This window comes from Agelaius phoeniceus, chromosome 5 (genome assembly GCF_051311805.1).
Source record: "Agelaius phoeniceus isolate bAgePho1 chromosome 5, bAgePho1.hap1, whole genome shotgun sequence".
In the NCBI taxonomy this organism is placed as follows: Eukaryota; Metazoa; Chordata; class Aves; order Passeriformes; family Icteridae; genus Agelaius; species Agelaius phoeniceus.
In genome coordinates, this window is record NC_135269.1 from 58,079,113 (window position 1) to 58,103,862 (window position 24,750).

At 44.1% G+C, this 24,750-nt stretch overlaps 1 protein-coding gene across 7 annotated transcripts in view; it reads left to right on the forward strand.

Annotated features, from left to right (window-relative positions):
- CELSR1 (cadherin EGF LAG seven-pass G-type receptor 1) overlaps positions 1-24,750 on the forward strand; it is a 166,046-nt gene that overhangs the window by 36,261 nt on the left and 105,035 nt on the right. The window lies entirely within an intron of this gene.

Consider the following 24,750-nt stretch of genomic DNA (forward strand, 5'->3'; position numbering starts at 1 on the left):
GGCATTCAGAGAAATTCAGAGAAAAAGTGTACTCCATTTTAACTATATAAAATCTGCTCTGGTGATTTACTGCCTGACTTGCAGATATGATTGGATTCATATGCCATGTTGGTAAGTTTGTTTTGCAGTATATATTACTAAATTTGAATGTAAGGTTGCTGGAATACAGCAGACACCAAGTCTACTGTACATTCTGCACAGTGCAGCTGTCATGCAGAAGATTCATTCCTTGTGCCACAACAATATCTTGGGTGGTTCTTGTTCCTAAATGATGGAAACATTTCTTATTTCATTACTTTTGCCCTCTCCAAAGTGCTGGGTGAGGACTCTGTCAGGCAGCATTGAAATGTTGAAGACAATGGAAAGACGAGGATTTGTGCCCTTTCACAGTAGGAATCCCTCACTGTTACACAGAAAAAGTATTGATCTGTAAATTCCCTTTTAAAACTTGCATCTATTGAAACAGGATTATTTGGACAACATAATAAAGGAAGTTATATAAAGCTGTTAATGGCGTGATATGTACCACTTTCAATTATTAATAGAGAGCTCTTTCATCGATGTATTCTTCTGTTTTGATGAGTAGGTGTTTTCACCTGAAGATGATGAGTGAAAGCCATGAAGGCTCTTGCAGAACACGTTGCCCTGGCTGGGAAGCCTGGGGCGCCTTGGGGCAGCTCATCAAGGAGGTGCCCGTTGCTCCTGCAGCACCAGCGGGAGCTGCTTGGAGGAAAAACACTGCTTGACTTCCCATGCTCATGACCACCTTGCTGCTTCCAAAAACATGGCTGTAAAAGAGCTTGGTTTTTGCTGCTTCAAGTACCAGCTTGATCATAAAAGCCTTGCTTACTTCATCATATTTGTGCACTTAGACCAAGATCAGAGGCCAGTGCGACTCTGAGAAGAAACTCGCACTAGGTTGGACCTGAGGTGACTCCTCTGGCTTGGGTCCTAGCTCCTCACAGTTTAGCTCCTCTCCTTGCAGTGGGATTCCTAAGGGGTGGGAAGGTTTTTAGGACCAGAGGAGTAGATTAACAGAAAAGTGTTTAATAAGGAGATTTATAAACTTCTGTGTCAGATATGTATATAGGTATTAAGAACTGAAGTGACCACTCATGGGATGGTCACTTATACAGTTAGAGCCATGCAACAATTTCCTAGCTGTGGCACCTGGGGCAAAGTAACTGTCTCCTTTGGTCACCAGTCATTGTCTTCAATTCAAAATATTAACCCTCTGTTTTTTTTCTTTTTGTGCTGCTTTTATAAACCTTTGGGCAGGAGCAATGCATTCTTGGCATTGTTGCACGTTTTGGGGGAGCACAATTCCATGCATTCTTAGCTTTGGGAAGTGATCAGGCAGAAAGGTGTGAGCTAATGTCCAATGATTTATCATTGTTCCACCAGAAACAGGACACAAGATTTTAAACAATTACTTGCTGTATAAGCTCAGAAAGTTGTTTTACATGGGGTTGTTTAGGCCCAAAATAGGAATGGTGACAGCCTTGCATACTGGAAAGCTGCACTCCTGTTTAAATCCATAGGCATTATTTACTTGCATGATAATTTTGATAATGCAATAATGGGGAAAAGTTTGTAAAGGAGAGATTTACTTTCAGGAAAAATATTAAGACTGTGAAAGCTTAATATGTCAAAATGTTGGGTACTTTGTTCAGTCTGGGAGGTCTTTATCTTTGTGTTCATAACAATGGTCTTCTCCAACCTAGGATTTAAGTTTATTGATGGGCTGTCTTGGTGAATGAGGAACTTCCTTTCTTGCTGGTGAGAGAAAGAAAACAGCATACTTGACTTTTATTAAATCCAAAATCAGTTGCTTGACAACTGATTGTATGTTCTCAAGTTTTCACAGCAGAAACCTTGCATTTAAACCTTGTTTTTATTCTACAGATTGTGTAGTAGAAACTATCTAATTTAAATAGAGTAGTTGTAAAAGGAATATGCCAAGCACTCTCTCAATTTCACTCTCTTTCAGAAAGCATTGGCAATTCAGATAGGCAGTAAATTGTTTAAATTTACTTATGAATTCTGTAAAAATTATCTACAAAGTCATCACGCTTCTAGGTTTTCTTGGACATGTCTCCTTTCTCTTCCCAGCAGTTTTGTCCAGGCAGGAAGACAGGACTTTGCCTATATAAAAGCATATTATGTCAGGCCCTTAGTGTGTGAAAATTTTGCCTAAGGAGGTGTTTGATAATTAGTCTAATTAAAAGTAAGCACTAGGGCAGATGCACTAAGGATATTTATGGAAGTTTATTCTCTGTATAAACAGAAGAGGAGCCACTTAAAAGGCTGAAAGCTTTATTTTGCATCTTTCAGTCTTGAACCAGAACACTAAGTAGCACCACTGCTACTTTGGCTAAAAAGATAACACTGCTGTGGAGACTTGTCTGTTTTTAGGTACACAGTTTTCTGGGTGACAGTCTTTTGAAGTTTGTGATGGACTACTTTGTACAAACACATGCATGAAGTGTTTCCAGCCCTGGGTCATGATAAAGCCTCTTTAAAAGAAATCAAGTAGTGTATTTTGTTCTGGTTCACAAAAGTGGTATTGGATAACATAGTGAAAATCTTTGCTGCTTAGTGAATCAGGAGAGAAGCAGCAGTCTGGCCTTGAAGGGAGGAGAGTTGGATGTACAGAGCCTCGAGAAGCTGAAGTCCCAGGACCTTTGGGTTTATATTCTGAAAGAAATAAAGTGCATTTTCTTTTAGACATAAGTCAGTCTAATTCTGACTTCCTTCACTTGGGAGTTTTGGGCAGAGCCAGGAACTGGCTCTGAGGCAAAGCAGGGTGAGGGGCTGAGACCTGGAGGACTGGGAGGGAAAGGAGGAGGCTGCCTGTTGTGGGAAGCTGCTGGAGTTGGACACTCTCACTTCAGCTGGAAAGTTTTCCTTTCCTGACTGCCCCAGAGTTTCCTCCAAGCCCTCCTGAGTGAGAAATACCTTTTGTCCTGGATCTGGCAAAATATCTGTCTCTCAAGGTGTAAAGATTCCTGTTTACAGCTTTACTAAGAGAGGGAATATGTGAAAGGAGAGAGTGGGAGGGGAAGAATACATGCTGTGTCTTGGGGAACTTGTGTTTCCCAGCATGGGAAGGACACAGGAATTAAACTCCCTGCTTAAAAGATGTGACTCTCATCCATTGTCAGTGCTTGTCCTCAGTCCATATGTATGTATATATATTTATCTATGTGTGCCTATGCCCATGTAATGCATGGTCATCAGTTGGGAATTTTTGGTTCTGTAAAGAGAGTATAGAGTGAGAAATTGCTTGTATTGTCATATAATTACTTAGCAGCATTTGAAATAAATGGAAAATTGTGAACAAATTTCCTGTGAGTTAAAAAAACTCAACACCGAAAACCCCCCAGCAAACTAAAAGTCCAATTGCAATATGTGAAAAATTATTGTATTCAGTCTCTGCAGATGGAAATGTTTCACATTCAGGTCTGAAAGTGGAACTTCCTTAAAATGAAGGAGTTGGAGAAAAAGAAAAAAAATCCCAAGTCCAGAACCATTCCATTTCAGAAGTTTGATCATTCATGCTCTAAGAAAGGGAAAGCATTTGTCCTTTTTCAGAATACATACATGTGTTGGTTTACAGGCAGAAGAGTTGTGTAAACCTCATCAGAACCACTGGGATTATTTCAAGTTGGCATCTGTGAGAATAGTATTTGTCTTGTGATCCTAATGTTTTAACTCCTACCGAAACTCAAATCCACAGGTGAAACATGCTGATATTTTCCTGTGAAAGTGTGAATTCACAAGGGAAAAATTGAATGTGTGGAATGGTATCATTAAAGTTGAAAGCTAGAGGAAACTGTGCAAAGTCCCAAAACACAGACACTTGGGCTCGGATCTGCTGCCATTATAGTGAATGCCAAAACTCCTATTGTTTTCCTTAGGAACTGGATTAAGACTTCTATTGATATCATGCCAGTTTGAATTCCTTCTCTTATTTTTGATCTTGACAATCACTTTTTCCATTGCAATTTCATTAAAGACTTATAACACAGCATAATAAAACTCGGTGAAAAAAATAACTTAATGCACCTAAATTATTATGCAGATGGATACAAATTAAAATGCATTCACATAATTGCAATTCTATCTTTGCAGCAAACAATAGAATCTAAACTTCATTCTTTTTGCTTGCTAATCAATTTTCAGTTCATTGTCCCTTTTTTTCCAGAGGTATCTAGAGTATCAAAGTAATTGAAAATAATTGGTCTTTCAGTTGTTTTACAGTTAGTACTTGAATAATTAAAAATTAAGCAGATTATGCATGTTGTATTTTAATAGAACAATTAATTCACTGGCATTATTCAGTGGCCTCTGTCAAGCATGCCTGGCAGCGCTCAGCCCCAAACCGATGGAGACCAGTTCAGAACACAGAACTGGCCTCTCTATTTTGGCAGCCACTGAAATTGCTATTATGGACTCTCCACAAGGAAACAAAAATAAAAGGACTGAAGTATCCTTTTTTAACCCAGGAGAAGCTGATGCAGCAGAGATTTTTGGGAGCAGGGGCAGCGAGGGACTGCAGGTGTCAGAGGGTGCTGGATCAGCTACATCTCTTCTTCATTCACTTTCACTGTGATGGAGGAGTCTATTTGGGGATCATATGTAGATCTGAATACATTGTTCTTAGTCAGTGTCAACACAATAAATTCTGTCACAGTTGACCTCCATATGGCCATCTTCCAAATTATGTATTTACCTAATTCTGAAAAATTGTGAACTTGGTTTTAAGGTGTATTGGCTCAGAATTTGCATGTAGAAATCAATGGAGATACTGTAGACTGTCAGTGTGCAAGTTTGCTGTCATTCAGGTTGATCATGGTTTACTTTTGTTAATATGATTTTGATATGAATTTAAAGATGTGATAGCAAAGATACAGTTTGAAGAAAATTGATACATCATCTCAAACGTTTGCAATGAAGAACCAAAGTGTCTTATGCCCTTTTGGCTTTGGGTCTCCACAGTGTGATCCTTTGCCTCCAGCCTTTGCATAGGACAGCTGTAGGAGCATTGCTGTAATATTTTAACACTTCATACAGCAAATATTACAGACAATTAAAGACAGTTTGAAAAATGCTTTTATTTTTTCAGATTTGAAAAAGTTTTAGTGAACAGACCAGCCTCTTCTCTACAATATGCAATACAATTTTTCATATTACACCAAGTAATAGGACCTGACACAAACAAGGGGAGTTCTGCAAGCTGCATTTGTTTTGGGACATTTCTATCACTTACCTGTGTGAGCAGGGTGTTCAGGTAGTGCACACAGACACTGAGGAAATAGTGGTGTGGTAAGAGGCATTGTTCCCTCTTCAAACATTTTGTTTTCTTTTCTCTACACATGGACACACAAGTGATAGATGCAGAGTCCTAAGTCAGTCCCAGCAGCCTATTGCTCCCTGTGAAGCTCAGGCCAAGGCTTTTGCTGGTTAAGGAAGAAGACATTTATGGCCTCCAAAACTTTTCACTGTCCTTGTGACAGAACAGGTTTTTAATAGGGATAGTGGGGAGCTATGGAATCTGTTGCATTCACTCAGTGCTCTGTGGTGGTTCTTAGGGAGCAGGAGCATGTTTCTGTGTTTTCCCTTTGTGGCTGGATCAGGAAAAGAAGCGTAAGTTAGATAAACTCAGTTAATGGGAATGTTAGAGACACGTTGTCCCTAGGTTTTTCCCCTTCTTTTCATACATTTCATCCTACATACATTTCAAAAGGAGTGGGTATTGCCAAAAGGAATGAGCAGCATGCAGGGACAATGAAACCTGAATTTGGCAGCCTGGAGCCTGCCAAGGGCTGGGAACCAGGGGGTGCAGCCTTCACAGGGCGCCAGACCGAGTAGGCTAGACCACATGCAAATCTTGATTTGAACTGTAAAGGCAATTTTGGGATGGGTCTTGCTGGGATGGGTGTTCCAGATCATTCTCATATGCCCAGGGCAGATGTAATACTGTTTGAGCATTTGGTTGAGACTCAGAGAGCTGTTAGCTTTACTGCTGGAGCCAGGGATGCCAAGTTCTCTCTTCAGTAATAGCCCTGTAAGCCTCAGCAGAATCAGTGGAGTTATGTCAGGTCTGCATCTTTGGGGTGAGGACAGCGTTTTACTTCTGGGCAGACTTCAAATACACAGATAAAAAGGGACAAGTGTCTTTTGTCTTGCAACAAAAGAACCAGCTCTTCTCTGAACAGATTTGAGTGGGTTTTGGTGGCCTGAGTCTGTCATCCATAGTGCATGAAGCATGGGATGAAGCTGCTCTGCTGGAGCTCTGCTGCTCCCTTGCTTTGCCACATCTCTGTGCACATGCTCACAGCTGGGTGGGCTTGCCTGGAAATGTGCACTGAACCTATGTGGTTTTATTCTTCAGCTGTCTTCTAACACTCCACCCAAGCATTGCTAATAAAACTGTCCTTTTTATGGAGATCTAATATTATATGGGCTCTGCTTTTGAGCAAATTTACATTATTTCATGGCATGTGGTCACAAGTCTGAAGGGTTGCAAAGCACTGGGGTGGCTTCTGTACTGAGGGCTGGAGGGGCAGCTCCTGATGGATACCCTTTACACATACACAAAAATCTGTCAGTTCTGACTGCAGCAGGTTTGTGGGCTGTGCAAAGGGATTTCAGTAGGTGTGATCCCTCATAGTGCAGCTGCAAGGACATCAGCAGAGCCACCCACTGCTGCAATTTTCTGCTTTTTCCTTTCAAAGGAGAAGCACGTAGTTTCTGTGGGTAGTTTGGAGTGTTACCTGCCTACAAAAATCCCTTGATCCTTATACTGTCTGAGAGGCCTCTCAGGTGGGTGAACACAAGCTTAGTAGAACACAAGAGCTCAAATAGTAATCAGGTGGTTGTTTGGATAGTAATACTTTTTTATCATTTTCTTCACAAAAGGCTTAGTGAAGGTGTGGATTACTTGCTAACAGCTGAAGTCAAGCAGTGATAGGCAAATCCTTTCCCTCTATTTATACAATATAATGCCAGAAAGCAAGAAATTTTTTTTAAATAGTCTCTGTAAGCACTGTAAAAACAAATGTCTCCACCCTTCACAAATAAAGGCTTTACTGGAGAGGCCATTTGCCATGTATAGAGCAGAGAAAAGGAAATAAAGCTGGTAAAAGTATCCTGTTCATGATGGAAGTGAGAATCCTAGCTGTTCTTCTGTCCAGGTTTGCAAACACATCTCTGCTGACTCCATGAGCTCCACAGAGCTGAGCACGGACGAGGAAGAGAAAAGCTTTGAGGCAACAGTCAGAACATCAACCACTTCCCAAACTGGTGCATTTTAAAAGCAGGTTTGGGTAGAGGGTAATGCCATTTGGCTCTTCCAAGAGTTCCATACATGGACTGCTGGTAGGGCACTCAGTTTCTGAAGGCTGATGCTTGGCTAAAGCTCACTCCTGCCCTGAAGATGCCTGTTCCTGTGCTGGTTAGTCACTGGTCTTATATTTTGTACATGTTAGCTGCTGCTCCCCAAGCAACTGGAGGTGAACCACAAACAGGTTGCAACAAGACCCTTTAAAATGCTGAAAGGTTAGAATGCAGCAAGTGGGATTTTCAGCATTGTTAAAAAAAAATCTTGTAGACCTTTCATCCCCGAAGTTTTAATGGACATTTTTAGTGTGTCTGTGTGTAGGTGTGTGTGTATGTATCTTTCTAGGAATAAAGAACTATGTCAGGAGATCTAGAACTATAAATTAGCTATAAATTGAATTAGGAAGGCACTCCCAATTCAAGAGGGAGAATGAGACTTCTCTCCAGCATTTCTGAAGTTGTTGTGCAGTAGGATACAAAACCTTGTAATGTTTTTTCCAGTTGTCTATTTTGACTTTTTTCAATATGGCTACTCTTCTGCCTCCCTTTTCAGAGGGAGTTTGTCATGAACTGGGAGGTATCTCAGATCTCAGCAAATCTCTGAGTTTCTGAGCCCTAAAGCATCTGCATTTGCACACCAAACAAAAATCCCAGAAAGGAGTATTTTTCTCTCTGTGTTCATGCAGAGTTAAGGATTACTTAGTTTCTTCCTTGCACTGAGAAAGATCTGTGGAGGCCTCATTTGCAGAACATGCAGCTGTTTGAAGACTCTCAAACCTCTGTTTCTGAAACAGTGATCTCCAAAGAAGCACAGAGAGCCCCTTTGGTGCACTTTGGAAGCTGCATGGTGCTTTCAATTTAACATGAGCTGTTCAGGTGGCATTTTGGTGCTCAGCCTGGTGGCCCAAAAAGCAGAGCCACTGCTTTTGCCAACCTTTCCCAGTGGGGCTCCAGGAGGTGTTCGTGGAGGTGAGCCCATGGGTGGGCAGCACTGGGCATGGTGTGGGGCAGGGAGGGGATGGATGGGGTGGGCAGTGGAGTGGCAGCTGCTGCTGCAGTGGCTCCATGCCCTGCCTGGGAGCACCTGTCCATGGGGCACGTCAGCAAAGTTCACTGCTGCAGTGTAAAGGAGCTGAGCAGCCCAGGTAGGGAGTGTTGGAGAGAGTGGCAATGGAGGAGTGCTGTGAAACTCCTAATAATTAACTGCCTACTGTGGACTAGATGAAAAATCTGCCAGTGTTTTCTCTTTTTAAATCCTTTTTTGCATGCTGTAATAAATGGTAGAATTATGAGGATCTCCCAAATAAGCTGGGGTGGCAAATGAAATGACCTTTATACAGGAAAGGGTGTTACATTGCTGTTCCCATCTTCAGTTGAAATATGTCCAGTGCACTTTTCTATTGTTTAAATTGCTTAATTGCTGTGTTCTATGAAGGCATTATTTTGCTTATTATTCTTTAATTTGTAACGTAAACTTTATTTGGGGCCAGAAGGTCAGCTCGTGAATATTTTTTCAGTTTTTAGGTAAATAAAAATTTTGCTTTTAAGAAATCTTTCAGTGCTAATTCTCTGTGTCCTGTAAAATAAGTCTGCACTGAATAAAGTGGGGAAGAAGAAACATAGGCTAATAGTAAAACTGGTCAGGAGCAGGGTGCCACTGGCTTGCCTGGTGGTACTGTTGGTCACTGGGTCTGCAGCATGTCACCCCTTGCAGAAGCAGCTTCTCCTGGAGCTTGCTTGGTTTCTCCTGGCAAAGGTTGTCTCTCGTGCAAGGAGGAGGAGCTGCCCTGGGTGCCAAGCCTTGAAAGGGTGCAGACCCCTGAGCTAACCAGCATTAGTCTAGTGGAGACAAATTGATGTGCTTCTCACAGCACGTTTTAAAATATTGCTGAAAGCTTCTAAATGCTAGTCTATACAAGTTAATCAGCTGAACTGTATCCCTCCTCAGTGCCCTCGAAAGGCGTGCTCTGTGTCTGAGCTTTACCCGAGCTCGGCTGTTTGCTCTGCTTCAGGGAAATGCAGCAATAACAGATGATGGACATTCTTTCTCACAAACGTATTCTTTTTTCCATACTCCTTCTTGAATGAGCTTGTGCCAGAATTTGCTGAGCTGTTAGGAAGGTGCCAGAAGCTGGTAATTTGCTCTCCTCTCACAAAAGCTACCCATTTTTTTCTGTAGTTCTTACCATCTAAAGGCATATATAATTAAGAAATTTAGTTGGTTTACAAATAGGTCATGGACCATCTAATAAATTGCAATTGTTGACATTTATGGAGGCTTTTTCTCCCAAACATTGTTTGTGAAAGGCAACTGGCAAAGGCAAGGAGACAAAAACTGCTGTAGGCTCCTATTCTGGGTAGAGCTCAGCCTCTCCAGCTCCTCCTCCTCTCTCCCCAGCAATCTTTTGAAGCTCCCTTTGAGTATTTTCATGTATGTACATGTGCTGCACTTCAAATGGTGCAGTAGTTGATTTTCTTGTGCTGAGACCTGTGGGTTGTTAATTGCTAGGCTGGTATTAATGGGTTTCATCCAAATTCTGTCTTTCCTCCGGTGAGGCTGCAGAGCACGTTGGTGATTTCAGCTGCCATGTGGGCTAGGCAAGGTGTCCCAGCCAGGCACAAAGTGTCCTGCCAGACCTCCTGTGGAGCTGCCACCTTCACTAGATCAGTGTGGAGGACTCTGGCTGTCCACAGACATTTGTCTCAGCCCCAAATCAACCTCTGGAGCAGCTGTAGGTGCATGTATGGTCTTGCTCTTTGTGAGGGAGCAGCAGTATGTCAAGCACCAGAGCTGCTGCAGGCAACAAAGGGTCAGGGTACTGAGTCTGTCCTTGAAGCAGCCAGTAAATTTACCACCAGGTTTTTCTTATTTCAGTTTGCTGTGCATTGCATCTCATTCTTGTACCCGAATTATTTACTCCAGTTAGAGGCAGCTGATCTGAACTAAAAAAGTCTTGCTGGAGGCAAAACGCATATTCTGTCTTCATTACCCACACCAGACTGGTGAGAAAAAAACAAAGGTGGGGAGGCAAGGAGAACCAGATCAGGGAAAGAGCTGAAAGCAGAAGCCTGGTCTGCCTTCAGTTTTTTGCCCATGATCTGGTGTGCTCAGAGGTGTGGTTAGCTGGATTCAGGAGAAGGAAAATAAGGGTCAGTCAGGGAATGACCTTGACCTGATCTTCTCAAAAATTGGCAGTATTGGGTTGCAAAGTTGTGGCCCAGAACTATTGGTAAGGAGGGAAAACCAGGACCAAGCAGATCCTGTGGGGATCTTCAAGGAACAATAGCATTTTTCATACTTCATACTTCATGTCTATAAAACACATGAATCAACTCACCTGAGGCAAGAGAAGTCAGGAGCAGCTGACATCAACCACCAGGAGCCGAGCTGCTCATTCTTTCGGAGTTAGCGCATTTCCCGACCGACCCGGTCTGTGCTCTGGAGGCTGATCCCTCCTTCCCTGCCAATATGAGCTGGGCCAGATGTTTCAAACACTTCTGCTGTTGTGTCAGAGTCCACCATGCAGGAGCACAGTGAGAGGCCAGCTGGACACTGCCATTGCCGGACCTAACACTGAGCCCTGGTATCCCCACCATGTGTGCTTATCCTGCAGCACTCAGGGTGTTGAGAACAGTCCTGCCCTGGGTGGTAGGGGACAGCCCTGCTCTCCCTCACAATGGAAAGCTGGAGATCAGTGTGCAGGGCTTGGCTTTTTGGATGGTTCATGTGCAGTTCCACAATTGTGTCTGAGAGGCCACTTTCTTTGCACCCAAAATTACTGTAGTTGGAGTTTTAGTGCAAAAGGTCCCAGAGTGTCCAGACTGGGATTTAATTTACCCATGGAAAAACCCTTGGTAGCAAAATCCCACCCCTTCTTGCATGGCACGTGTTAGTGTTTCAAACACCAGTAAGAGCCAGAAAGAAGCTAAATGAAACTCATTTAATTTTTTTCTTTTGCCAGAGCACTCAACCTGGTGTGAAAGGCTCCTATTAGCAGGATTATTCTCTTGTCAGATGGAAGCTGGAGATAGTTGTCCCAGATGTGCATGTCTAGTTTGAAGGCCTGATTATCTTGTTCATGTCACTTCTTGGCCTCTTATCAAAGGAACTCTCACACACATCACCTTTCAGCTCCTCACTCTCAGCTCTGCAAGGAGGAGGGGTACACTTAAACCATTTCCAGCTAGTAAGCTGGTGTTTGTAATTTTTTTTCCTCTGGGGCAATAGTGTCAAGAGGAACAGGCTCCTGAGCATGTTAGGGGGAGAGAGGATGGAAGAAAGTTTCTCATGGTTGAGGACAGTAGATGAGGACAGAGCTGCTGTGCTGCAGCAGGAGGATTACAACCCGGTGCATTTGCTAGCATGAGGTGCCTGTTGGATGGAGCCTTCTGGATGACTGGGATTTGATTTAAAATAATTTTATTTAAAATACCCTTTATTGGTGAAATAGAGCTTAAAACCTGAAAGTATTATCAGGTGGCTCAAGAGGAGACCTTAAGGAAGATTCAGAAGTACTGTAAATACTCACTTTTAAAAAAATCATCTCTTATTACTTTTATCAATATGTCAGTAGAATAACTATAAGTCCTGGTATTCCTGGAGTTATTTACATGAACCGCTTAGTAACTTTTTGTAACAAAGGTATCAAGAAGAGAAACCAAGTATTTCCTGCTTGTAAAATCCCCAAACCTCATTTGATGCCTGTCAAGGTGTCACCAGGCTAAACAGAGGCATACTCCTTCTGAACATAATAAATGCAGGAGCTTCCATCTCTGTCATTCACTGGAAGGGAAAACTTGTCCTTTCCCAAGGCACATTGACAAGGGATGTTTAATTGAGCTGAACAAACCGGTACTGAGGGGCCGGGGCGGGGGGGATGAGCAGCGCTGGCTGCGGGGCAGGCACTGCTGTGGATGCTGTGTGCTGCTCAGTGAGCACTGCCAGCCAAGGACTGCCAGCGAGTGAGCTCAGCTCTCAGAGTGTGCCCTGAGTGTGCACTCTGCTCTCAGAGTGAGCCTGAGTGTGTGCTCTGCTCTCTGGAGTGAGCCCTGAGTGTGTGCTCTGCTCTCAGAGTGAGCCTGAATGTGTGCTCTGCTCTCAGAGTGAGCCCTGAGTGTGTGCTCTGCTCTCCGGAGTGAGCCCTGAGTGTGTGCTCTACCCTGAGCCCTGAGTGTGCGCTCTGCGCTCCGGAGTGATCCCTGAGTGTGTGCTCTGCTCTCAGAGTGAGCCTGAGTGTGCACTCTGCTCTCAGAGTGAGCCTGAGTGTGCGCTCTGCTCTCAGAGTGAGCCCTGAGTGTGCGCTCTGCTCTCAGAGTGAGCCCTGAGTGTGCACTCTGGTCTCTGCACTGAGCCCTGAGTGTGTGCTCTGCTCTCAGAGTGAGCCCTGAGTGTGCACTCTGCTCTCAGAGTGAGCCCTGAGTGTGCGCTCTGCTCTCTGCACTGAGCCCTGAGTGTGTGCTCTGCCCTGAGCCCTGAGTGTGTGCTCTGCTCTCAGAGTGAGCCTGAGTGTGCACTCTGCTCTCAGAGTGAGCCCTGAGTGTGTGCTCTGCTCTCTGCACTGAGCCCTGAGTGTGTGCTCTGCCCTGAGCCCTGAGTGTGCACTCTGGTCTCAGAGTGAGCCCTGAGTGTGCACTCTGGTCTCAGAGTGAGCCCTGAGTGTGCACTCTGGTCTCAGAGTGAGCCCTGAGTGTGCTCTCTGCTCTCCAGAGTGAGCCCTGAGTGTGCCCTCTGCTCTCAGAGTGAGCCCTGAGTGTGCCCTCTGCTCTCAGAATGAGCCCTGAGTGTGTGTGCTCTGCTCTCAGAGTGAGCCCTGAGTGTGCTCTCTGCTCTCCAGAGTGAGCCCTGAGTGTGCTCTCTGCTCTCCAGAGTGCCAGGTGTGCCACTCCATGGCGTGCCAAGAGCCAGCACTGCAACCAGCCAGGGGAGAGAGAGGGGAATTTGAGGAGAGGAAGGAGATAAGAGCTAAAGGAAGTCAGCATGGTGCTCCCAGCTAGATTGGCACAGGCAGCAGTTGTGAACTCGACACTCCGTGACCATCACTCAAATCCAGGTGGACTGGAAGTTACTTCTGTGATTCCAGGAAAAATTCTCTGAAGATATTCCACTTTTACCATGTATCATTTTTATCAGTAACTAGTCTATATCAAGAAAAGTGCTACCAGTGAAGTTCACGTTGGATTAAGTTGGCTTCTGTCATGTCTGAATCCTGCAGATGGAAGCATTACTAGCATTAACAATTTACTTGTATTTGATAAATCAATTTTAACTATTGTGACTGACGTATTGGCTCATTACTAGCACTAAACTGCCACATGTTGCTTTACCAGCTAGTTGTTCCTTTAATTCTGAAGTCCTCTTAAATCTCTTTTCTTGTAGTTAGATTCTACTGTTTCTGTATCACAGAGCTGCAGAATCTAGCATATGTGGAAATGCATAGTGTGTTAAAATTCCCTACCTCTTTACAAGGTGTGAAAAGCCAAGCAAGTTTATATTGTGGTGTGGTCTGTTCCTGATGTCCAACTGGCTTCCTCTTATAGCTGTTTTGAGGTTTGTCCCATTTATTCACTCCCATAATGCTTTACCTGCTAATTTTCTTCATTGTCATATGGGTTTTTGTTGGCTACATCTAGCATTGCATCACCCACCCCTCTGCCTCCATTCTCTCTCTCCATTGCTAGTCCAAGAATCATTGTTCTCTGGTTGGTGATGTTGCCTAGGTCACAAATTGCATCATTTATTAACATTTTTGCATAGCTCACTTCTTTCCCATACCCTCTACATTGTGTGTGTGTACATCAATGTAGCTGTCACCAAGCACTTATATTTCACTTTTTTATTTTGACTCTTCAGAGTTTCTTTAAGCCATAAAAAGGAGCAGAGAGTTGGCTTTGCAGAGTAACACATTCAGGCATTTCCCCAGGCTTGCAGAAAACCCAGATGACACAGACCTGAGAGGTATGTCTGTGTTAGGAAGATGTTTACATACTGGGGGCCTATCAGCAGTGGAGGCAAACATCAGCCATCAGTGTGCCCTGTGTTGCTTGGCTTCTTATAATGTATATTGTTGTGAGAATGTGTATTTCAGGAGTAAGAAAAACAATTATATTTTCTTTTACACTCTGTGCTGGAGCCTGTACTGAGACCTCTGAGCCAAGTGCCTCCTCTGGTGTTTTGCACTTATCTTGAAACTCTTCTGAACTGTCAGTTGTGAGCACAGGGAGGTTAGCACCCTCTTTGCTTAAGACCATTTAATCTTAGTACTAACCTTTCATTGAAGAAAGCACCCCTGAGCCCTGCCACTGCAGGTTCATTTCTGTGGCACTCCTGCATCCCTTGGCTGCTGTGCCATCTCTGCTGACCTGCAGTGGGTACCAGAGCAGTTGCTAGGGGCCCTCCTCTTGGCTTTTATAGCCACACATTTCTAACATGATCCTGTTAAGCACTGACTTCTCTACTGCCCTTCTCAGTAGTTTTCACTTGAAAATACTGACTTAGAAAATTCCCTGGTATTCTCGAGCTGATCCACCCTCCATGTGTTTATTGTATTAATCCCAAACTCCCAGAAGGTAATATCCCATCCCATCCCATTCTCTTTCTTACAGACTGCAGGTTTTGGCTCTTCACCATGACACACCAGTCACAGTCACTCAGGTCATCTCTGTGTCTCCAGCCTTTGGCTCATGTTTGCTTCTTGACTGTGAGTTAGCAGAGTTTTGGGTTCCTTGTGTCCCTTGCATGCTCTGCTCTCTGCAGGAGCTGAGGCTCAGTCAGTCTGAGCAGTCTCTAAGCCCACACAGTAAATTCTCCACAAACATATGCCCTGGGACCATAAATCCTTTTCTGCAAGAGATACCTTTGCTTTGTTACCCTTCTCTCCTTGCATTTTAGCAGCCTGCTGAGACCCAGAGCCAGGTGTAGGAACACAGGCAGCCCTAGGGGCTGAAAAAGGAGATGGTGAAAGTTTGCAAGGCTTACTCAAGGGTAAGGGATGGTGGAAGGGCAAGGCCATTTGTCTCTGTACATTTGCACCTACATTTGCAGTTGGGACCTTCCCTTATCCACATGAGCATGTGAAGAAGGCATCAGTGGCTGCAGCCACTTGCACCTGCTGTCACCTGCTGTCACCTGCTGTCACCTGCTGTCACCTGCCGTCACAGGAGGGCAGTTTCCCAGCAGTGCTTCAGAACAGAGAAGTTTATAGTGAGCAACCAGAGGGAGGACTTTGTGGTCACTCTGGGAGGTGGAAAAAGGGGCAGACACTGAGAGGAGATGAATTGTAGGGTAAATCTGATGCTGGGAGATGGAACCCTGCTGTGCTGGCAGAGCAGAGGGTAAGTGACCATGTATCACTAGAGAAGATGCAGAGTGACCTGAATGATGTGGAAATCTTGATATACCATGCCTACAGCATTGTGGTAGCTCTCTGATGTTATTCCTTGGCTCACGAGGATCTTGTGAGCCACCACACTACTGCTTTGAGGACTATATTTGCTGTTGTTGGTGTGACAGCTCTCCTTTCTTTCCCATCTCCTTTGAGCTCTGAGGGAGGATTTCCTACAGTTTTCTTTGCAAGATCTCTGCATCTGCTCCAACAGAAGCATCAGCTTCAGGCAAGGGCTGACAGGACCTGAGCCCACACTGGTAGTACCAAACAAAAACTAATATGTAGTTACCCTTGAATGATTAGTTTTCATATCTGCGTTCATGGTTTTCCCCTGCATGTGCTTCTCTGCCCATTTCTTTACCGACTGTTGGCAATTTGCATTTGAAGTAGCTGGCTTGAATATCAGTAGATGTTTTGTGACATTTTGGGGTGCCAAACTGGGACCTGTTCACCTCCTCAAACATGCATCTGCCTCTTTTCCTCCTGTGCAAGTCTAGCAGCTGAAAAGAGAGGGATTAATCTCTCTAGACAGGGCTTTCAGAAACAGACTTTAATTAAAGGTGCAGGATGGAGCTCAGTGATCACCTCTGATTACTGGTGCAAATGCTTTAAGAAGAGAAATTAGAGCAATGGCGTATTAAGAGATGGATTCTCAGGTATTTATCTCAAGCAGTTCAGTCTTTTTAAAGTGATTTGGCCAGATTCTGCCTCCTGGTGCCTCTGTGCAAACCTAAAATAACTCCAGTACACCAAAGGTGTTCCAGAGCAGAGCAGTTACTCTGCTGTTTTGGGTAGAGACTGTTTTGAGCCCAGTGCTGCTGGGTGTGTAACTCTGTGCTTGGAAAGAGGAGAGGGAAACACCCAATTTATTTTAAAGTGGTGAGTGATAATAGAGAAATAGTCTGCTTCTTGCTCATATGACGTTGTTGTTGCCACATTATTTCTTTTGACATTGCTGATGTCTTGGGATGTTGGTTTGGTATTTTCTAGGGCAGTATAATTATTCAAATCCCATGTCTTGCACAGCAGTGCACAGCATGCATCAAGTGAGCTCAGTACTTTAAAGTAATTACAGAAATATCATTATTTGATTGGCAGATAAAAACAGTTGTGAAAGAGAGGTACAAGATGCACTCAGAAAGACCTAAGGAGCCCTTCTCTACTTCCATGATCTGCAGAGTATCCTGTGCTTTCCAGATGGCTCAGTCAGTAAAATGCAGTAGATATTAAATGATGTCAAATTTAAAGAAATTGTAATATCATATCTATTGGCCTTGAGTAGTGTCTGGGTATGAGTAATGGACTGATACAAAAACCCCCTAAATTTTGATTATGAGTGTAAACATCTAAAGACAGAAAGGTGCATTAGGTAGATAATATTAAAATGTTTCCTTTTTCTGGGTGCTGACTTAACTTTGACCACCTGTTACAGCATTTTCTGAAGCCTCAGGTTACTGCTGGAGAAACAATGAGTAGGAGATGGCTTGATCCAACTGAGATGAGGGAGGTCACTTGCAGAGCTTGAGCTGTTTTAAAGAGCACAGGAGCCTGGTGTCACAGCACAGCTTCCTGTTCACAAGAGCCTCTTTCAAAGACAAATGTGAAAGGGTTTATCCACTAAACACGGAGCTGGCAGCAGTCCTGAAGCAAGAGCGTGGCGTTGGATTTCCGTAAGAGGAGACTGTGAAATGTCCTCTTTGCCAAACAGGTTTCTGAAAAGGACACAAAGACAAATTGGTAATTTTTTTCAGGGCTAGAATATCTCATTTTGAGCTTGAACATTTTTTGAAATATTCATAGGGTTTTTTTGGTTTTGTTTTTGGGTTTTGTTTTTTTTTTTTAGTTCTACATCCATCCTTAATTAGAAGATTGTTCTTTTTTTTAATGGAACCAAAGTAGAAGATATGTTTTTCAACTGGGGAAGCACTTTTAAATTTTACTGTAATGAAGTTGGAGTTCATGAAAACTTGAGTCTGGCCAAACCCACCTCACTCCATAGGCTTCATGCCCATGAACTGTTTTCCACCACGAAATGCACTGTTGGGGTTTGCTTCTGCATCACTGCTCAGAGAAGAATGCCCATGTGAGCTGTCCTTTCCTCCCTCCATGTCCTTGTAGCTACAAATGCAGCAGCTTGTTTTTCCTGGGAGGACAGGAAGAAAAAAAAAATAGAGGAGTAAAAGCCAATTTCTCTGGGACAATTCTCTGTTCCTTTAGGAGTGGTGGAGGAAGAGCTGCATCCACTTCTTGTTAGCAGTCACAGGAGTCAGCCTGAGCTGGAGATCAAGAACTTCTACAGTTTTGGAAAATTTCTGGTAGAAATGTTTCTCCACTTGATGCTTTCTGCAGACATTGCAGCCATTTGTCATGACACTTCCATGTGCATCTTGCTCTGAGTTTTCTGGCATGAGGAATGACACCTGTGTGACAAATTGTGGAGCTGGGTTGGGTGCCAGCTGGGCATCACCGCTGGTCACCACGCTGCCCCCACCCAGCCTCCTGCCTGTGCTCCCTGTGACCTGCAGTGTGCAAAGCCATCCCTTGCACACATTTTTGTGAATTTTGCTGTCCTTTCCACTAACATTGGCCTGTGTGGAGCTGCTGCTGCTTCCTGTGCTGCACAGGCAGGCTGGCAGCACTATAAACCTCCTGATCTGGGTTACAGCTGCTTTGCCTCTCTCCCCATTACCAGCTGTCACATCCAGAGAGAAATAATTCCTTCCATGCAAATACTGAAGCTCTACTTCCCTTTTTCATGAGCCCATCTGTGAGACATTCAAAGTGCCTCAAGCAGCCAGTGCTGTGAGGTCCTGCAGCTGAGGACCACTGTGGGTAGGATCTGGCTGTCTTAGCACCCACCTCAGGGATCAGCAGGTTTCCTGCAGGCTGGGAAGCAGGAGGGGGTTTCTGGTTGGCCCTGTGGAGAGAAGGAGCAAGTCTTCCCCTGTGGGATGTTTTTGGGGTTATTAATGCAGTACACTGACTGCAGGTGTTAAAACTGAGTGGTTTTTCAGCATTTAGGAAGCTCTCTCATGAAGATGCTCACTGGCTAAATAGAGAAATATCAGGGCTAAATATAAACAGAACTAAAGAGGTTTTTGAAAACTGAGAAAATTTAAAAATAGCTGAAATACATTTTTTTTTTCTGAGAACTTTGTCATTGAGTTGAGCCAAGGCATAAGCCTAATTTTATAAGTGGAGAGAGAGAATGAATCTGGACTCAAAGGCATGGTCCAAAGAGCTGATGTACTGTCTGTCCAGTTGCCCTCAGAGTTTGAAAAGAGGTGCTCTGGACACTGAAACACAAAAACTTTCTACTAATTAAACTTCTGCAATTGTCTGAGCTCTTGGGAAGTGACTCCACAGTGTGAAGCATCCTGCAGGAATTCAGATTAGGTCTTTGCATGGAAAAATCCTGATTTACAGACATTTGCTTTTCACAGTACAACTAAATTTTAAAAACTATATTTTAAAAATAAAATTAGTATTTCTATTCTCTCAGTGATAACATTTATCTCATTGCATGCCTACAAATGGAGGACACGGGTTTGGTATGTTTTATAGAAAGGTGATAGGATGAACCTCTACTAATGCTTGGTGAAATTTCATCCTTGTGACTCAGTGGTTTCTCAGGAAGCTGCACATTCTTGAAATTGTACCAAAGTAGTCTCAGAGCTCAGGCTGAAGGCTGCATGTCCAGCAGTCCTGTAATGGTCAGGCTGTGCTGAGCTCAGTGGGATTACAGGGGTAGGGATTCCTAGAATGAAGATTTTTGTGTTTTACTAGAGTGATTTACATTTTAAGGCTCAACATTAACAGTGAGAATTTTTGAGTCTATTTTACATATGGTCAGTATTTTATACTTTTTCATAAAACATAACTAAAACATTGAAAAATAATAGCTTTAAAGATATTAATAGGAATCTACTGGTACTATAATGAAGGAGATACATAAATTCTTTAGGTTTTGTAGAATATACAAACAGCCCTGGGAAAACTCAATGTACAATGAAACATTTTTTCCTCATGAGTAGTTTATTCAATGCTACTTGGAAAATGCTGCTTCCACAGCACCATGAAGGTCATCATATATCCAGCTTTCACTGTACATCTCCTCTTCTACACCTGGAAATTCTGCTTGGGTTGAAAGAGAAGGCTTTTCTACAGATGTTAAGATGTGCAGTGGTCTGGTGGGAGCATTAGCTACAATGGGATGCCTGGAAATGGTGAATTAATTCTCATTGAACTGGAAAAACTTTGTGCTGTCCATGATGCAGGTGTCCCAGGGAGTCACCGTGCCCTGCTTCATGGTGGGCATATGCCTGCTGTGTTTTGCCATGCTCTTGTAGTAAGGGTCTGTTTGCTGCTGAATACCCTGATCTCACCAAATACAAGTAGTCCAGATTGTCTGCAAATTTGGCAGAATAGGAAGGAAAGAGCCATTACCCAGAAGAGAAAGACACAGTCATCCTGCCCTTGGCCAGAAACATGTGGCAGCTTGGCAGAGCCCAGCCTGGTGCACTCCTGGTGATGTTGTGCTAAGATCAAGCATGTATCGACAGCACACATTTTTTCTCCGTTTATCCATTATAGTAAATTCCTTTAAAGAGAATCTTTTCCTTATGGAATTCGTTGGACAGTCTTACATTAGTCCTAGAATGCAAAATTTTGCTCCAGATCTGTGTCTTACAAAGTGTCTGGCAGAAAATCTTATCTGATTCTTAAAGAAGTGAATCATGTAGTTATGACTCCATTTCTACAGTTCAGCTGAATAGGAATCCTTAGATAGGCATTTGAGATTGCAGTATCATTTCTGAAGATCAGGGTAGTTTCTGTGTTTTACCAGTGGCTCCGAGTCACTGCCTTACCCACTTTCATCTGTCATAACTTGACCTGCCCCTTCTCTGCATGGGCTTCCCCAGATGGCGCGCAGCGATAGGAGTCGAGCTCCTGCATTCTCCCCAGTTTGCATGGGCAGCTGCTTTGGCCTTTGGAAAAGTTTTGGGGAGAAAAATACCCACCACAGGTTCAGTACTATAGAAACAGGAAACGAGTGCTTTGTCTCTTCTGATTCTTGTCCAGCATTCTAGTTTTAACGGCAGGGATCCAAGAATAATCTCAGCTGACCGTGCAGCCAGGCCCACCATGATCTCATTGCCAGTGGCCAGTGGTGTGTAGGTGGTTGGTTAATCAGAATGAGCTTGTTTTTGCATGACATTTTTAGAAGATTGTGTAGGTCACCTATCAAGAGAGAGTCCAGACAAAGTACCCAGCATTTTCCCTATAAATATTCCCACTGCCTGGTGAGTCTTTCCCAAAACTGTGAAAGTTTGGTAAGGGTAGTTTTACCTGTTTATTTTGTCTTCGTGTTCATACTTCTTTAAACACATGATGCTAGCAGTTTCTTTTTATTTACATTTCATATTTGCTTAAATTTATTTCCTCAAGTTTCTGATTTGTTTATTCCCTTCCTCCTCTGCTTAAGTCAGCAGACCTCAGTTAACAGAAAAGACCAGCTAAACTGGTCAGCTGAAAATCTAGCAATAAAAAGGAAAATCTATTCCCTTTGAAATCAAAAATGAAGGAAAATGTGATATTTTGTTTAATATTTTCATTCTTGGGATTTTAAATGGAATTAAGCTAGGTGAAACTCTAAATTTTTCAGACTGTGGAAGATTGGTATATTTTTTGTCAGATCCCAGTGGATGGACCGTGATGGGCCCCATCTCTTCTCTTGAATTTTATCTACTTCTTATTAAAAATCCTTAAATATTAATTGAGCTTGAGAGAGGAAGGGAGAAAAGGTAGAGTTATAAAGGCTCTGAAACCTTTTCTTTTGGATATGTGTGCTACAGATGAGACATCTATGCCCTGTCATTGCTTCCATCAAAACATTTGAGAACTGAGTGTTACCTTGTTTACGTGGGTCCCTCATGTTTTTGAGTTTGAGTCTGAGTCTCCTGGGGCAGAAGGAATAGCTGAACCAACTTTTCCTGTGCCTGGTGCATGTGGAAGCTGGCATGTAGCCATTATTGCTTGCCCTGTCCCAGAGAGATAGCCCTCTGTTTTTGCCTTGAATTAATTTGCAAATGCCTTAGGATGACAGAAACCACAGAAAACAAAAAAAAAAAAAGTTCCTATATGCCTAAGAACCCTCTTATTTCCCCAAGCTGGGCCTCCATAGCACACGAGCACAGTCAGCAACCTGTTGAGCTACCACAGCTGAATTTTTCTGGTGGTTTTTCTGTTTCAGAGAGCTGGGCAAGTCTGCATCACCCCATTATATCAATAACTTTCAGCTGGTACACAGCTGTTTTGAAAGCTTGTCTGTAAACATAACTGTTGTCTTTCTTTCATTGTTCCCTTCTCTTTTTTCCACTCAAGATAGCAAAGCTGAACTCCATCCAGCAGGAAGTGTCCCTGTGATTTCACTGTGGGTCACAGCAAGGAGCAGAGAGCATATCTCCAGGGAAAAGCAACATGGGAATATGGAGACATTTAGAGAAATAAACCTGATGGATTTCATTTTGCTGATTCTGTTTTGAAAGGATACCTTTGAGGTTACTAATATGCAGTATGGGTACAAACAGTGAGGCAAAGAAGCAATTTCCTTAGCACTGCTCCCAGTTTTGAAACTCCCAGGCCCCCACCCCAATTCATCCCACCTCACCCTTACCATCCTCAAAACAGTTTTCATCCATTCCTGCTTTGAAACTGCAAAGAGAGAGATTTGAGTAGAGCTCTGGCTTGCTTGGGGAAGTTCTTGCTTTAATCAGACACCATGAGTAAAAATGTTTGCAGGGGATGTGTAGATGTGAAGAGAATGGAGGCTTTTATGGTGACCCATGGGTTGTCCCCCCACAGCACAGCCAGGCACCCCACACAGGGGCTGTCCCTTTTGAAGTGGGGTAAATGACGTAAAAGCATCTCCGGGTAAGCACACTGCTCTTATGTCCTCTGTACAAAATGCATCATTTACTTGAGGACCATGGCCTGAATGGAGATTTAACGCTGGAGCATCCCGTGACTGCAGTTGTTTGTCCAGTGCTTCCATGGATTTTCAACTCCTGTGTAGCACTGGGTGCAGCTGGGGAGGTGGAGGCCCAGGAAAAGCCCTGTGGCTGTGGGGTGAGGGGACAGCAGTGCTCCCTGTGCCTGGGCTTCACACACCTCAATGCTGCTGGCATCTCTGCCTGCCCAGCAGTGCCCACCAAGCCACTGCTGCCACCACCACAGCACACAGCACACTGTGAGATGGGGCTGCAAGCCATGAGAGTCTGCTGGGAAACTCTTCTGGCTAACAACATTTAGCTCTGCATTTAATTAGAATTAAAATGTGAATGATATTAAACTCCTCTTCCTTTAAAGTTCAGAGAAAATTATTGCAGTAATTAGGCAATAGTTTTGATTATAAATGAAACAAGATCAAGCTTAATGGGAGGTGCTGGAGGCCCCAGCTAGTCAGTCTATGAATTTATCTGGTGTAGCGATCTGGAGCAGGGTTTTTCAGCTGAACAGGTCAGATGAGTGCTGTAAGGTGCACAGTTTCCACGGACATTAGCATTAAATGGAAATCCTTGTCTTCAGTGGGAGTCTGGAACCAGCATTGTGGCTGGCAGCTGGCTGTGGAGAAGCAGCAGGGTGGTCTCCTGGGCTGTGCACCCCACCAGGAGCTGGCATGGCCTGGACTAGGGCAGTGCTCTGGGGCTGTGCACCCCACCAGGGCTGGCATGGCCTGGAGCAGGACAGGGCTCCTGGGCTGTGCACCCCACCAGGGATGGCATGGCCTGGAGCAGGACAGGGCTCCTGGGCTGTGCACCCCAGCAGGGCCAGCATGGCCTAGAGTGGGACAGGGCTCCGGGGCTGTGCACCCCACCAGGGTTGGCATGGCCTGGAGCAGGACAGGGCTCCGGGGCTGTGCACCCCACCAGGGCTGGCATGGCCTAGAGTGGACAGGGCTCTGGGGCTGTGCACCCCAGCAGGGCTGGCATGGCCTAGACTAGGACAGGGTTCCGGGGCTGTGCACCCCACCAGGGCCAGCATGGCCTGGAGCAGGACAGGGCTCCAGGGCTGTGCACCCCAGCAGGGCTGGCATGGCCCAGATCGGGACAAGGCTCTGGGGCTGTGTCCCCCACAGGGGGCTGCTGTGGCCTGGAGCAGAGCAGGATGCACAGGTGGGGACCCAGCCCTGCTGCCGAGCACAGCTGGGCAGGGGAGTCTGGCCAGTCCTTGCTAACAAAGAAACCCAGCTGAGGTACAAGGAGGAGTGCAGAGCCCAGAAGGAAAATTGCTTTGCATTTTAGTTAGAAGGAAAATCTCCTCTTTAGTTAAATAGTCTGTAAGGAGCTGGTTGTTAGCATGCTCATGCTATCTTCCCACATATCATACTTCCCTCTAAGTGTCCCAAATCCCTTCTACTTATGCTTTCTGCTCAGGACAGGGATTTGTTTCCTTGTTCAACCTGTTGCTCCTGCATCCCTGTCAGCATCCCTTGCCTGTATCTCACCCCCTGCAGAAGCTATAGCCCATGGGCACCAGGTACCTGAAGAGCAAGAAGTGATTCTGTGGGAGGGTGTTCAAGGAAATGAGGTCTATCTTCAGCCTTGCTGCAGTTAGAAGTCAAGAAGGCTTATTCTTGTCAGCAGATCCAACTTGCTTTACCTCCTACCCTCTGGAAATGTTCCCCCAGACTAGTGTTATCAACCCAATTAACATTTCAAAATTCTCAGCTTGCAGGTGCTGGTTTCAGAACAGCAATCTTGTACAATGTTGAGCAATCCAGTTGGCATCAATTTGTTCTTAACCCCTGTTCAAGCTGCAGACTCAAATATGCTCTTTTTCTTTTCAGTATTGTGTACAAAGTAAATAATCCTGAGCAGCATAGGCTACATTAAAGATAATGATGCCAAAATTAGTTTGTTTTTTTCTCTTATGTGCGTTGGGAATTCACAGTTGCTTTATGAACAATTTATCCTCCCACAATTTGGGTATTTTTAGCTGTTTGATTTAGCTGGTACAGCTA